Genomic DNA, 11873 nt, shown 5'->3' with positions numbered 1-11873 from the left:
GTTGTGAGTCACTTAACCGTCTGTACTGCGTACCTTGAATATTGAGATTTTCTGATTTCAGCATATTCTTCCACCTTAATAGCTTTTCGGATCAACAACCCAATTAAATCTTCTCTATTAGACTTATTAGTCCACCGAAAATCATTTGTTACTTTATTTGCACATCACCCTTGCTCGTTTGACACGTTTACGCCGCACGAAATGGTCTTTTTTATTTGTTCACTCCTTAGGCTTCTAACCTCACTACTCGCCCCCCGTCTCCCCCTTCACTCTCTCTCCAATTTCAGGGGAGTGGTTTTACGTTAGCCCTTGTCTTTGTATTAAATACCTGCCCCGCACACCCCCGGACCACTTCCAGAGTCACTTTAAACATAGCTTAATAGGCTACTGACAACGTTACAAGTGACCCAATGATTTTGTGTGCGTGTGTCTACTCATTTCCTATTGTTTTATTCATTTTATCTTTATTTTAAACATCATCATCACTTTTTTGGCGACAAAGGAACTTTGCATCTTGCTGGCATCACTGTAGTGGATATTCCGCCTCCTCCTGTTGGATACCATAGCCCGTGCTTACACTGTCACACACACCCACTAAAGAAACTGAATCCCAAGTAATACCGAACCTGTACCAGCAGCTGATCGGCGGTCCTGCGTGGGGCTCCAGGTGAGTGTGGGGTTCGGAAGGGGTCATCGGGAGCGCCGGTGTAAAGTCTTCAAAGTTGTCTGTGCTGTTCGATGCTGCGAGAGGGAAACACAAAAGCCCACATAAGCTAAAAAAGTTAAACTAATACGCTGTGTGCTGTTGTCCTCCCGAGTATTTTTATTTAACAAGGATATACAGCATGTTTTTTACCCTAACAACATCAGCACATCCGTCAGCCTAGTTTCTGGGTGGCGGGAAGCCGGACCCTGTACCGGCAAGGGTAAGGCAGAAGCCGGTCTTAAACTGGGTGTACTAATTCTACAAGCATCGGAACTTCAGCAACCGCGGCAGACGCGATGCGATATACAAGAAACAAGAGTGTCTTCGTTGTCTGAAATGTTTGCAACAATGAGCTACTTGAAGTGACATCTTAGAAAAACGTAACACGTGAAAACATCAGGCTCGACGTTTTGATTATTTTAAAAAGTGCTGCCTTGAATTAATTTGTTTTGATTTGTTTTTGTTTCTCTCCTGTCTGTGGACTGCATTAAATTACGCTGATGATGTCGTTTCAATATTTTTGCATGAAACGTCATTTATAGATACATATGTTCCCCTGTAATGGATAAGTGATAAATACAAGTTATTTACACACGGAATATTTCATTTTTCCTAAATTTGGAATTCGTTAAAAATGATACGCAATGTACAGTATATTTTTTAAACCTTTTAAAATACTTGTGTGGGCATGTCTTCAGCACTTGGTCAAATTACCTATCATAAACAGATATGAGAGGCGCTAATGTTATATAGATGGAGAGACTTGTATTGTTTTATATGCAGTAATTTTTTTTTTTGCTAGCGTACTAAATCCTTCTTTCATATTATTATTTCTAAGTAACATTTCTTTCCCAAAAGAACTGCCTGGCAGACACTCCAAAAACCTTTTGCTAAATTAAATTAGGCAGTAATAACCCATGTGGAACTGGCTGACAAAACAAATTAAAATATACTTTTTCTAATTGACATGGGAGGTTCGAAGCCGCCGAGAAAAGCCGTTCTGAGATGAAACTGTTGAGTCAAAGCCTAAGTATCTGCAAAGGGACCTGCTGTAAGAGGGGAATATAAATCAGTAATGGTGGGAATACAGTAGCTGTCAGCTAACATTATGAGAAATGCAGTAAATGTTTATTCAAATAAGGGTTTAATAGTTATAAATATATGTAAAAGGTTGTTTTACTCATGATAGACAAGATTATAACTATTATATTTGAAATTTGTTTAAATAATGTGTTTAAACATTTTACATGTTCTTGATTATGAAATATGAAAATATTGAACTTGTTTATTGAGTGGAAAGAGTAAAACTGACAAACTTATTATCAGACAGGTTATTCTGAATCTTTTAATTCAAGGAGATTGTTGCTTCAGAGTCCATGAATAGCAAGGATTGAAAGACTGCTCAAAGCACAAAGTAAAGGAGTTTTCACTAACGTGAAACAAAGCAGCATCATTTCTTAAATTTATTGATTGATGATAGGATGAACTTTCCGTAAGTAAAGATTTGATTTAATGAGTACAAAAGTGTAATTTAATGGATTAAAGTTTATTAACTAACATAGTTAAGAGAAGAATATGCATTTATATTTTTTGTGTTCAATAATCAAGTTTGTTTTTTCACTTTTTTGTCCAGGGTCACTGGCAGCACTTAACTGTGTCTTTTCTTTTGGCTATATGTTGGGCAGCCAACTACTTGCTGAATCTCATCAAAGTAGCACTCATTTCTTGAACCTGGGCTTTTATTTTTAATACAGGAATCTACCATCAGAACTGATACAATATCAGATAAAGCGTAAATGAAAAAGCAATATACCAAATTAAAATTTTCAGAAATTTCATATGTAACCTGTTGTATGAGTAAATTTCAGTATTGCAATGTACAACTTCAGTTTCAAATAATCATATTAAATTATAAGAAAAGAAATAAGTGCACAGCTATATTTTTGAACAGTTATGAAACTTTTTTTGAAGAATTTCTCTCTTTTACAGTGCATTGATTATGTTTTTTTCTAGATCAGCCAGCTTTGGTGGAGGTCGGGTAATAGGACTTGGGCTGGAGTAGGGTTGTAAGAAAAGTCACAATTACGATATAATGATATTTTAATTTGTTGCGCCTCTCTGAAACATGTGTTTTCAATCTATTTACATGGACTCCCTAGTTCCAGATTTCATCTGCTGCCCTTAAATGGTTTTATTCACAGGTGAATCTGGCCACCTGGTTTTCAGTATCTCAATAAGATAACTCATAATCAAACTGAATTTCATCTTATTATCTATTATTTTTCTTTTATATACTGGAAATCTTCAAAATACTATATGGCTATTCTAGCAAAAAAAAAAAAGTTTCCCAGGTCTACTACCTAGTAATTTATTAAAAAAATCAACATATTTCATTTTACTCACCTATTAAAAAGTAACATATTTAATTCTATTTATTCATCGGTTTTCTGAATTTATTAAAAAGTAAACATCTTTTATTCTAGTCATCCATCAATTGTCTGAACATGGCCTTTCATAAGACAGTTTTACAGGAGCCTAGAGGCTAACTCTGGCAGCACCCAAACTCTGTGTACACTCTTAAGCCCAAGCTTTTGTAGTGGTCTCATTCTAGCCCTCTTGCTCCACTGTGTGGGACACCAATCCATTGCAGGGCATACTCAATTATAAAAAAAATCCATTTGGAGCTCCCAAATTAGCTGAAATGTCCCCTCATTGTGATGTGCCTGTCTGCACACAGTCATATAACAGTGGAATTCACAGTTTCTTTCTCAATCTTTTAGAAGAAATAAACTGAGAGTCAAGTTTAATATAATATGTCTGTCAAATCTATGGTAGTATTGTGACATTTTTACACAAAAAAATGGCAGATTATGAGTTATCTAATATTGAGACACCAGTAAAATCAATGTGTGCAATCAACACATTTGTCAGAGATTATATACTGTATATGTAAAAATTACCAAAAACAGCCAGTGTATATTTCAAACAAGTAACTGAAACAGATTTGTCACAAAACCAACAAAAAAAACATTACATTTGAAAAATTGAGATCTCTGGCTTTTCAGTGTGTTTTGAGGTCATACTAGAGCAATGACAGTTATATACAAATATATATATATAAATTAATATTAACATTTGAAGCTAGACAATAACAGGCAACTGAGTCTCAAAAATGGTCCAGTCATTAACATCCAATAAAGTCTCCTTTGGCCAATGGGGTTTGGAATATGCTTTCCTTCTTCTTGGCCAGTTAGACAAACATTCTTTAAAAACAGTAAATAATTTAAGCACCTTGTTAACACTATTGTATACAGATTTAAATTACAGCTGATACCTATTATAGAGGTGTGTAATGGAACAGGAAAATCAATAAACAGAGTGGAAAAATTGTTTCTGATTTATTTCAGTTTCATACGTTCATTTTTAATTTTATGTAATGGTTATTTTGTTATTTTTTTGTGCTTATTTTGTATGTTTTGTACTTTGAGGTATCCAAATGTCTCCAGAATTAATTCTATGTACTTCATGAAAACATTTAGGGTTTGCACAGCCTATATTAATGCTGCCCCGTGGCTTCAGATTTCTGAGTTTGAATCCCAGTCCAGATACCACATGCGTGTCCTTCAAGTTTGTGCATGGCTTAGTTTGACTAATGTGCCCTGTGATGCTATGATGCCCCTTCCAGAGTTGGTTTCTACCTTATACCCGGTGCTGGTGGAATAGGCTTTGGCCTCTGCAACCTGAAAAAGTGAGTTAGAAATGGATACATTGTGCATTTAACATATTTAATAATAAAAAAAAATCATCTTACCTAACATGGGCATCTTTTTGAGTAGAAGAACTAACACAAAAAACAAACAGAACACTAAATCATGAACCACTGCATTAATAATAAATAATAATGTAATACAAACACCATAAATTAGATGACAGGGTTGTCTTTTCTTAGTAAATCTCTCTGATGTTTTAGGCACAAAGAAAATCTTTTGCATTAATAAAGCCTCTTTAGATCAGTATTTCCTTATTAGTCAGGGCAGAACAGAATCCTTTGATGTCTTGAACTCTCAGTTTGCACTTATTTAGCAAATGCAGCCAAAACTGAATTAAAAATGAACTGCAGGGTAGGAATTAATGAGTTATCCATTATTCAGGCAAAGTTAGCCTGATGTTTGATTGACATGGAAACTATCGTTAGATGAAACAAGCATTTTAAGATCAACCAACTGAAACAAAGAATATATCGATAAGTCATATCAGATGATTAAACTATTTAATCTGCATTTAGGGTTTAGATGTGTAGTGAGGACCTGACTTTCAAGAAATGTGGCAGCAATATGAGTACAAATTTGTCTTCTTTTATAAAAAATCAATGCTCCTGGTTGCATTTTGATCTAATTTAGCTTTTTTGTCTTTTGAGAAACCATCAGAAATTATACTTATTCAGATAAAACCTACATATCAAGATAGAAAGAAAGCATGCTACTTACTAGAAGTCCTCTCTCCCTCTTTATCCTGGTGGTCAGACATGCCATGTACTCTGTGGTCCATAGATTAAGTAGAATGGGCTGTCTCTTTTAAATCAGATTAGTGTATCTCTTCCCCCTGAAACTTGCATTCTTGTGTCTAACATTCTCAGTTATTGGTTCTTCACAGGCACCTGAGCAGCATTATTCCCGAAACCCAGGGTGACTTCTTTCTCTGAGTTGCCTTTCCTAACTGTTGTATGCATCTGGTGACAAGCTAGTCTTTGGCACTGAGGAATGTTTGCTTTACTGGCTTTCACCTGCTTCACAGCTGTGTAATTCTCAACCCTCACCTCCAAAAACAAACAGGGTGAAGATAAGATGGATAGGCAGACAAGTCTAAAAGACAAGCATAATGTAGGAGTCATGTGAATGTGCTTGTAATGGAAACACTTACAGAAGGTGGGAAAAATCTGTAAATAAGTGCATTATATAGTGTTAACATGTTTGCCTACTTTTAAAACCACAACATTTAAGACAGTCTTCAGTGTGCCAGGTCAGGTTTGAGACTGCAGGGCAGAGGGAATGCCACAATACAGGAGTATGGCCTCTGATAATAAGAAAGTAGTAGGCTATGGGAGCAGTGGCTACCCTGATATACATTGACAAGGATTGAATAACTGTGGGTGAGCTACTGCTATGAGATGATAGAGTAGCTGAGGTCAAGTTACTTCAGCACCCACAACCACTCTAGGGAGCTCTGTGAAGATGACTTCAGTATTTCCAGAATATGTCACTGACCCTATCAGTAGTCCTAACCTGGAGTATAAAGCCACTTCATTCTTAATGGCCAGGTGAGCTTGGAGTTGGGAAGTCAGACAAGACAGGATATGGAGTGGCCAAAGATGGAGGAGGGCTTGGGCAATTTGGGATTGAATAGGTGATAGATAGTACCTGTACTGTTCAGCTAGACCTAAAGAGACAGGATGTATTTACTATTTCTCATTGTTAATTTTTGTCTTGTCCTGAAACTCTTCTGTGGTTGTAGATTTTCATTCTAACCCTTTTCTTAGTGGCCAGTTTTTGCTGCCAATTAACTATCCAAATCATATTATGTAATATCATCTACTGTTGAATTCTGCTCTGTACTTGTAATACTTCTATTGCACTATTATACTGTATTGAGGATTACTTGGGTTCTGTTCTGTGTATTGTATTGTATTTACCCACTTTTATTGACACCCACTGCACACCCAACCTACCTGGGAAGGGGTCTCTGTTTGAACTTTCTTTCCCAAGGTTTCTTCCATTTTTTTCCTTACAAGAGTTTTTTGGGAGTTTTTCCTTGTCTTCTTAGAGAGTCAAGGCTGGGGGGCTGTCAAAAGGCAGAGCCTGTTAAGCCCATTGCAGCACTTCTTGTGTGATTTTGGGTTATACAAAAATAAATTGTATTGTGTTGTATTGCATTGTATATTGCCTTAATTTTAATTGACTTGCTATTTAAGACTCCCCTTAACTGTTTCTATTTTCCTTAATTATCAGCTAAACAATAATGAGATTCAAAATGAGCTAATGTGTGACCAGCAACCTATGTCCATCATAAAATATCTGAAAATAATGAAAGATGAAGTTCTCAGTAATGTTGATCTGCTCAGGTCCACTAAACATTGTATGGTGTTCTTAGAAAAAAGAAAATCAGTGGTTTTGGAAATGTTTGCTGCGGAAGAATGAGAGCAACAATAGGCCATGGAATTAAACAACTGGTTTAATTGACAAGAACAATCAACTTTTACTTAACAAATTGGTTTGAGTTTGATGCCCCCAGTAAGCTGGTCATCTGTTAGCTCACTTCACACCTCATTTTATTTTGGATGATGTTTAAGGAAAAAAGTAAGCAATTCAGAGCTCAAAAATCGGTCACTAATTAAGAAAAGAGTTAGATTGAAAATCTGCAGCCACAGCAGTGCTCATAACCAGAGTTGAAGATCCCTGCGTTACATTATCTCATCTGCTTTTCTTTTTCAAACAAATAATTATCGTTGGATATATAATCTTAATACATTAAAAAGATGAGACATAATTTCTTACTTTAATGTTGACTACTTACAGTAGACATGTTCAACGAAGTCAGTTGTAGACATAGGTAATCAGTATGTGCTTTCTTTTCTGTTAGCTCATTTAGACTTATTAGTTTTAGATTCTTATGGCATTAGGATAAGTATGTGTCCTTATGGCCATCTTCCCGAAACCAACAATGTGTTAAGCAAGTGCCCTTATTCATTTAAATCATTCATTTTAAATTTATGTCAAATAAGTTGATACTTACAAAGTACACATCCACTTTAAACTACTGCATTAGAAGTACAGAATAATTGTTTTTCTTAATTAAATTATAATGGCTATAGTTTGTCTATAAAGCACAAATATCAATCGTATACTAAGAGGGAAGCCTTTAAGGTAGCCCTCCACACCACAGAGAATTGCAGAGGAGGCCAAAAGTAAACAAACAAAAAAAAATGTTCTTATTAAAAAAGACACACATGACCATTAAACAAATAGGACAACACATGGAATCAAGCAATTTCTGTAGTGATATGCAGCTCTACCTTTTATGTAGTTATACCAGATTAGAATTTTGTCTAGTAAACTTTACTGTACTGTACCCTTAAAGGTCTGATTCTCTTCTCCCAAGTTGACATTGCTTGCTTCACCCATTATAAGGAGAATTGTATACAGGCAGCCAAGAGGTATGCTGAGTTCATGTGCTCTTGGACTATTCAGAGCTTCAAGATGTGACTTCTCAGCTTTCCACTTCAATGCGTTCACATGGGTTTCCGGTTGGACTGTTCCTAAAAATGTGAGTTCACTATTGGTTTGTTAATTGGTGTACCAAAAAATATAAGATAATTGCCATTTTTTTGGAAATAAAGAGGAAAATAATCATATTGAATATGTATCACTTCACTCAAAATGCATTTCAACCAAAAAGTGTATAAGGTTATAAGTTTTGTTTTAAACAATTGACTAAGATGAATGTTCAGTGTTAAGTTACAACTTGGACAATTCAGATATCTTTATTTTGTCTGAATTGTTTGAGGTGTAATTCCGAGTTTATCAATCATTTATGTGGTATTTCCAACTCGACAACTCAGATTTACCATCTGTCCTAGAGCATGTGAATGCAACATGACATCCTTTTACCTCTGCTCCCTGCCATCTCTCTTTTCATAGAGGATTATACATCCCTGTCATCTCTGGGTCACCTGACCTCTAGCTTCCTTGGGGAATACTGGATACGTCTGCCTAGAATGCATCTTCCTCTCTCTCTCCATTTATGGGTGCCCACCCTGCAGCCCCACTTGGGTAACCTGCACACATACATGACTTCACCTGCTGTTTTGGTAGAACTTTTTATCAATCCTGAGTGTTTTTGTTGGGCTTCCTATGTCCTGTGTCCGCCTGTTGGTGCTTTTCCCCTTTGTAGCCTCTTGCTTGCTGTATACACATCCATTATTAGTAGTAATTTATTTTTCAGCATTCTGAGAAGCTTTTAAATATAAAAGGGTAAAGGAGAACTTGTATAATAATTCTACATACAGAATAGGGCAAGTGCCACTTTGCAGAAAAAGCAAGTCCTTGTTTGAACAATATCTTCTTGTATACCAAACTGAGCCCCATGACCCCTGCTACAGTCCAAATGCTCCTCTCACCTTTCTATGGAAGATACATATTTTTAACTATCCTATATATAAAGGAGATACCTTCACGTAATCCACCTGCTACAACCATGCCTATGTGATACGTGATAGTGGCACTTTTAAGTTTTACTCAAAAAGCAATGTGTCAAAGTTCATTGCCTTTTCCTAATATATACATAACTCTAAATGTATAATTCTGCCTGGTTGATCGCGGATGTTAATTGAAGCAGGATCCCAAAAGTTTTATGAAATATACAGAATATATTTTACATCATGTAGCAACATCAATATGAACATGAAGTATATTTTGAGTTTTTTGGGTTCTATTGTGCCTAAAATACTTAAAAACTGGATTCCCTTGAATGCTGGAATTTTCACAGTGAATTTCAAACTTAACAAAGGAATAAATAATGCAATGAAAGCTTCGGTGCTTAGGTAGCAGGTGTAGCAGAGTCAAACTTGCAAGTGGTGTTTCACCATAAAAGTGCACCTCCTTGGTAGAATTTGGGTGGTAATCAGTCGTAAGGTCTTCTGATACCTGGTCTTCTAGCTGAAACAGGGAAGCCTAGAAAGACAAGTCTTCTTTTATCCACAGTTGAAAAGGTACAATTCAAACCATGAGTGAGCTTCTCTTATCAGTTTGATGGAAAAAGGTTGGAAGTCCACAAATTTATAGGCTTCCTCCAATGTGAAAAGAGGAGCTGCCAGCAGCCGCCCTGTGAGTGAGTATATTCAGCACTGCTTATCTTTTCTAGGTAAAGTAGGTAATATGGCTTTTTTTACAAAGTAAATAGATGACGCAAAGTCAAAATAAACTAATCCCTACCAAACTGCTGACATTCATGGAATGATTCTGAATATCTTTTGAAATGTTTATCTGCCAATATTTCTGTGTACCAGTAATTAATAAAACTAAAAAAAGCATTCAAAAGAACCCTGATGGCATCTAATCATCCACTCCATTACACAGACTATCTTTTAACTCTTTGAGGATATATATTTTTTTCCGTTTTGGCCCAAGACTTAATATTTTTTCCAAAGAAAAGATTTTTTTTATGAAAAGCACACAAAGCAATGGTTTCACACATAAATCCACATAAAATATTTATTAATGACAAATGTCATTGTGTTTTATGTTCCATGAACCTCTACATTATGTGAATTCACATACATATTACATAGTTTAGTCCTACAAGCTACAGTAACGTTCAAGGAGCCATCAAGGTGTATTGCCGCATTACACTGCTTATATTATATGTTACACTGGTACCGCTATTTCAAACATCTGTTGCTATATGCTGTGGCCATTGCTACCGTCTGTGGTGGCAGTAGCGGCTATGCAGGGACAGCTTGGCAACCAGCAGGAATGTGTAGCTGACCAGCCGTCAGCAGCTGGCTTTCTTTGCAAAGTATGTGTTACATTGGTGCAGCTATTTCAGGCTTATGTTGCTACATGCTGTGGCCGTTGTCACTGCTAGTTTGCTGTCTCTTTGCAACTCACGCACACGCAAGGATTTAAGCTTTACTTCTAGTAAAGAGTAGTAAACTTTAATATAATGATGAGTTTGATGATGTTTACAGCTGATTCCTGCCCTCTACCCTGGATGTTGAGCAAAGTCAACATTCATCTTCATCCCCTTCATCCCATTGTGTCAGCAGGTAGGGTCTTTGTTTTGACTACATGACTCTGTATTTTCTTTTAGATTACAACAGCCCTTTGTATAAAGAAGGTCTTGATTACAAAGGTATGATTAATTCATGATTCACTGTTTAAGGAACAGTTCTGTTATAGTACTATGAGGATTTTGTCAACACATAATCTTTTCTTGAGGTTAAATTTGCTTACTTGTCTGAGTAAGGCAGGCTATTGTTCCTACTGAGGTGCTTCTGCACAAAGCCTGTAGTGCTGCTAGGTCTTCAGTTGTAGTGTGGGATGCATAATCGCAGAATACTTACAGTCTCTGTGGTTTCACTGCTGGACAACAGCCCTGTTGTTGAAACCATATGGAAGAGTGCCAAAGGGAATAGACTGCAAGACAGATTTAAGTCAGGAAATGGACAGAATGAGGTGCTTTGAAGCTGAAATTCTGAATAGAGAAGTCTTTTTAATTCCTGTTTTTGACAATACTACGCATAGCATCTGTCCTTTACAATGTGAATGTATTTCCTTTAGGATGGCTGAGATGATGTTTCATGCTGCTGTAGCCTTTTAAACATTCAAATCACACAATGTCTTTGAATATTTATGATACACTCACATTCTATGCAAACACTTGGAAATTTTCAGATGAACAAACATTCCAAGTGGTAAATCCCAGTGAGAAAATTCAGATGTTTCCTAAATGTGCAGAGCTCTGATATAACACTGACCTATCACCTCAGTAAACAGCAATTAGCCTAACCAACTGTTATTTGTGATTGGTCATATTTGGTGCAATGTGCTACCCACTTAATGTATTTTATTTTATTTTTATTTTTACAAATGAATTAGGACTACAGTAATGTTTAATTGCATTTTTTGCAAACTGAGCAATACATTTACCCTTTAGTTTTCCCAAAAATATGACCAAAGATGCTCAAGAACAGAATGAAATTGGAAATTTTGACATTGTAAACAGTAAGTCTGAAAATCTCTATAGGATGTAAGTGATCAATAATAAAAATGAGACTATGAAGAGAAAAGCTAATATTATAAAAGAGTGCCAACAAGACATGTAAAATAAACATAGGGATAAAAATGTTAGAGCGATATATCGATTAGTGAATAGTATAAATAATGATAACTACATATCAAACCTGATATACTTCCACAATTTCTAATGCTTGTATTATATGTACAGTTAGATTATTATTATGCACCCATCCTGAACAGTAACGTGTGTCCAAATGCTTATGATTCTGCTGTGTTTAACAGACAGGTCCTCAATCTAATAATGGGAATTGCCGGAATTCTCATAATATGATATCCAGTATATACAGCAATATATTAAACACTGCAGTTTTAAC

The 11873-nt window shown here is 35.9% G+C and overlaps 1 protein-coding gene across 2 annotated transcripts in view; it reads left to right on the top strand.

The window, feature by feature from the left end:
- The first annotated feature begins 347 nt into the window (after positions 1 to 347).
- The window catches only part of matn4 (matrilin 4), a 58053-nt gene continuing 46527 nt past the window's right edge, over positions 348 to 11873 (top strand). For both annotated transcript variants that reach the window (XM_039735370.1, XM_039735369.1), the window contains exon 1: positions 348 to 667. The gene's annotated coding sequence lies outside the window, so the exon portion shown is untranslated. The remainder of the gene's footprint in view (positions 668 to 11873) is intronic.

The sequence above is a fragment of the Polypterus senegalus genome, chromosome 14 (assembly GCF_016835505.1).
Source record: "Polypterus senegalus isolate Bchr_013 chromosome 14, ASM1683550v1, whole genome shotgun sequence".
NCBI lineage: Eukaryota > Metazoa > Chordata > Cladistia > Polypteriformes > Polypteridae > Polypterus > Polypterus senegalus.
This window is presented reverse-complemented; position numbering and strand designations above follow the sequence as displayed.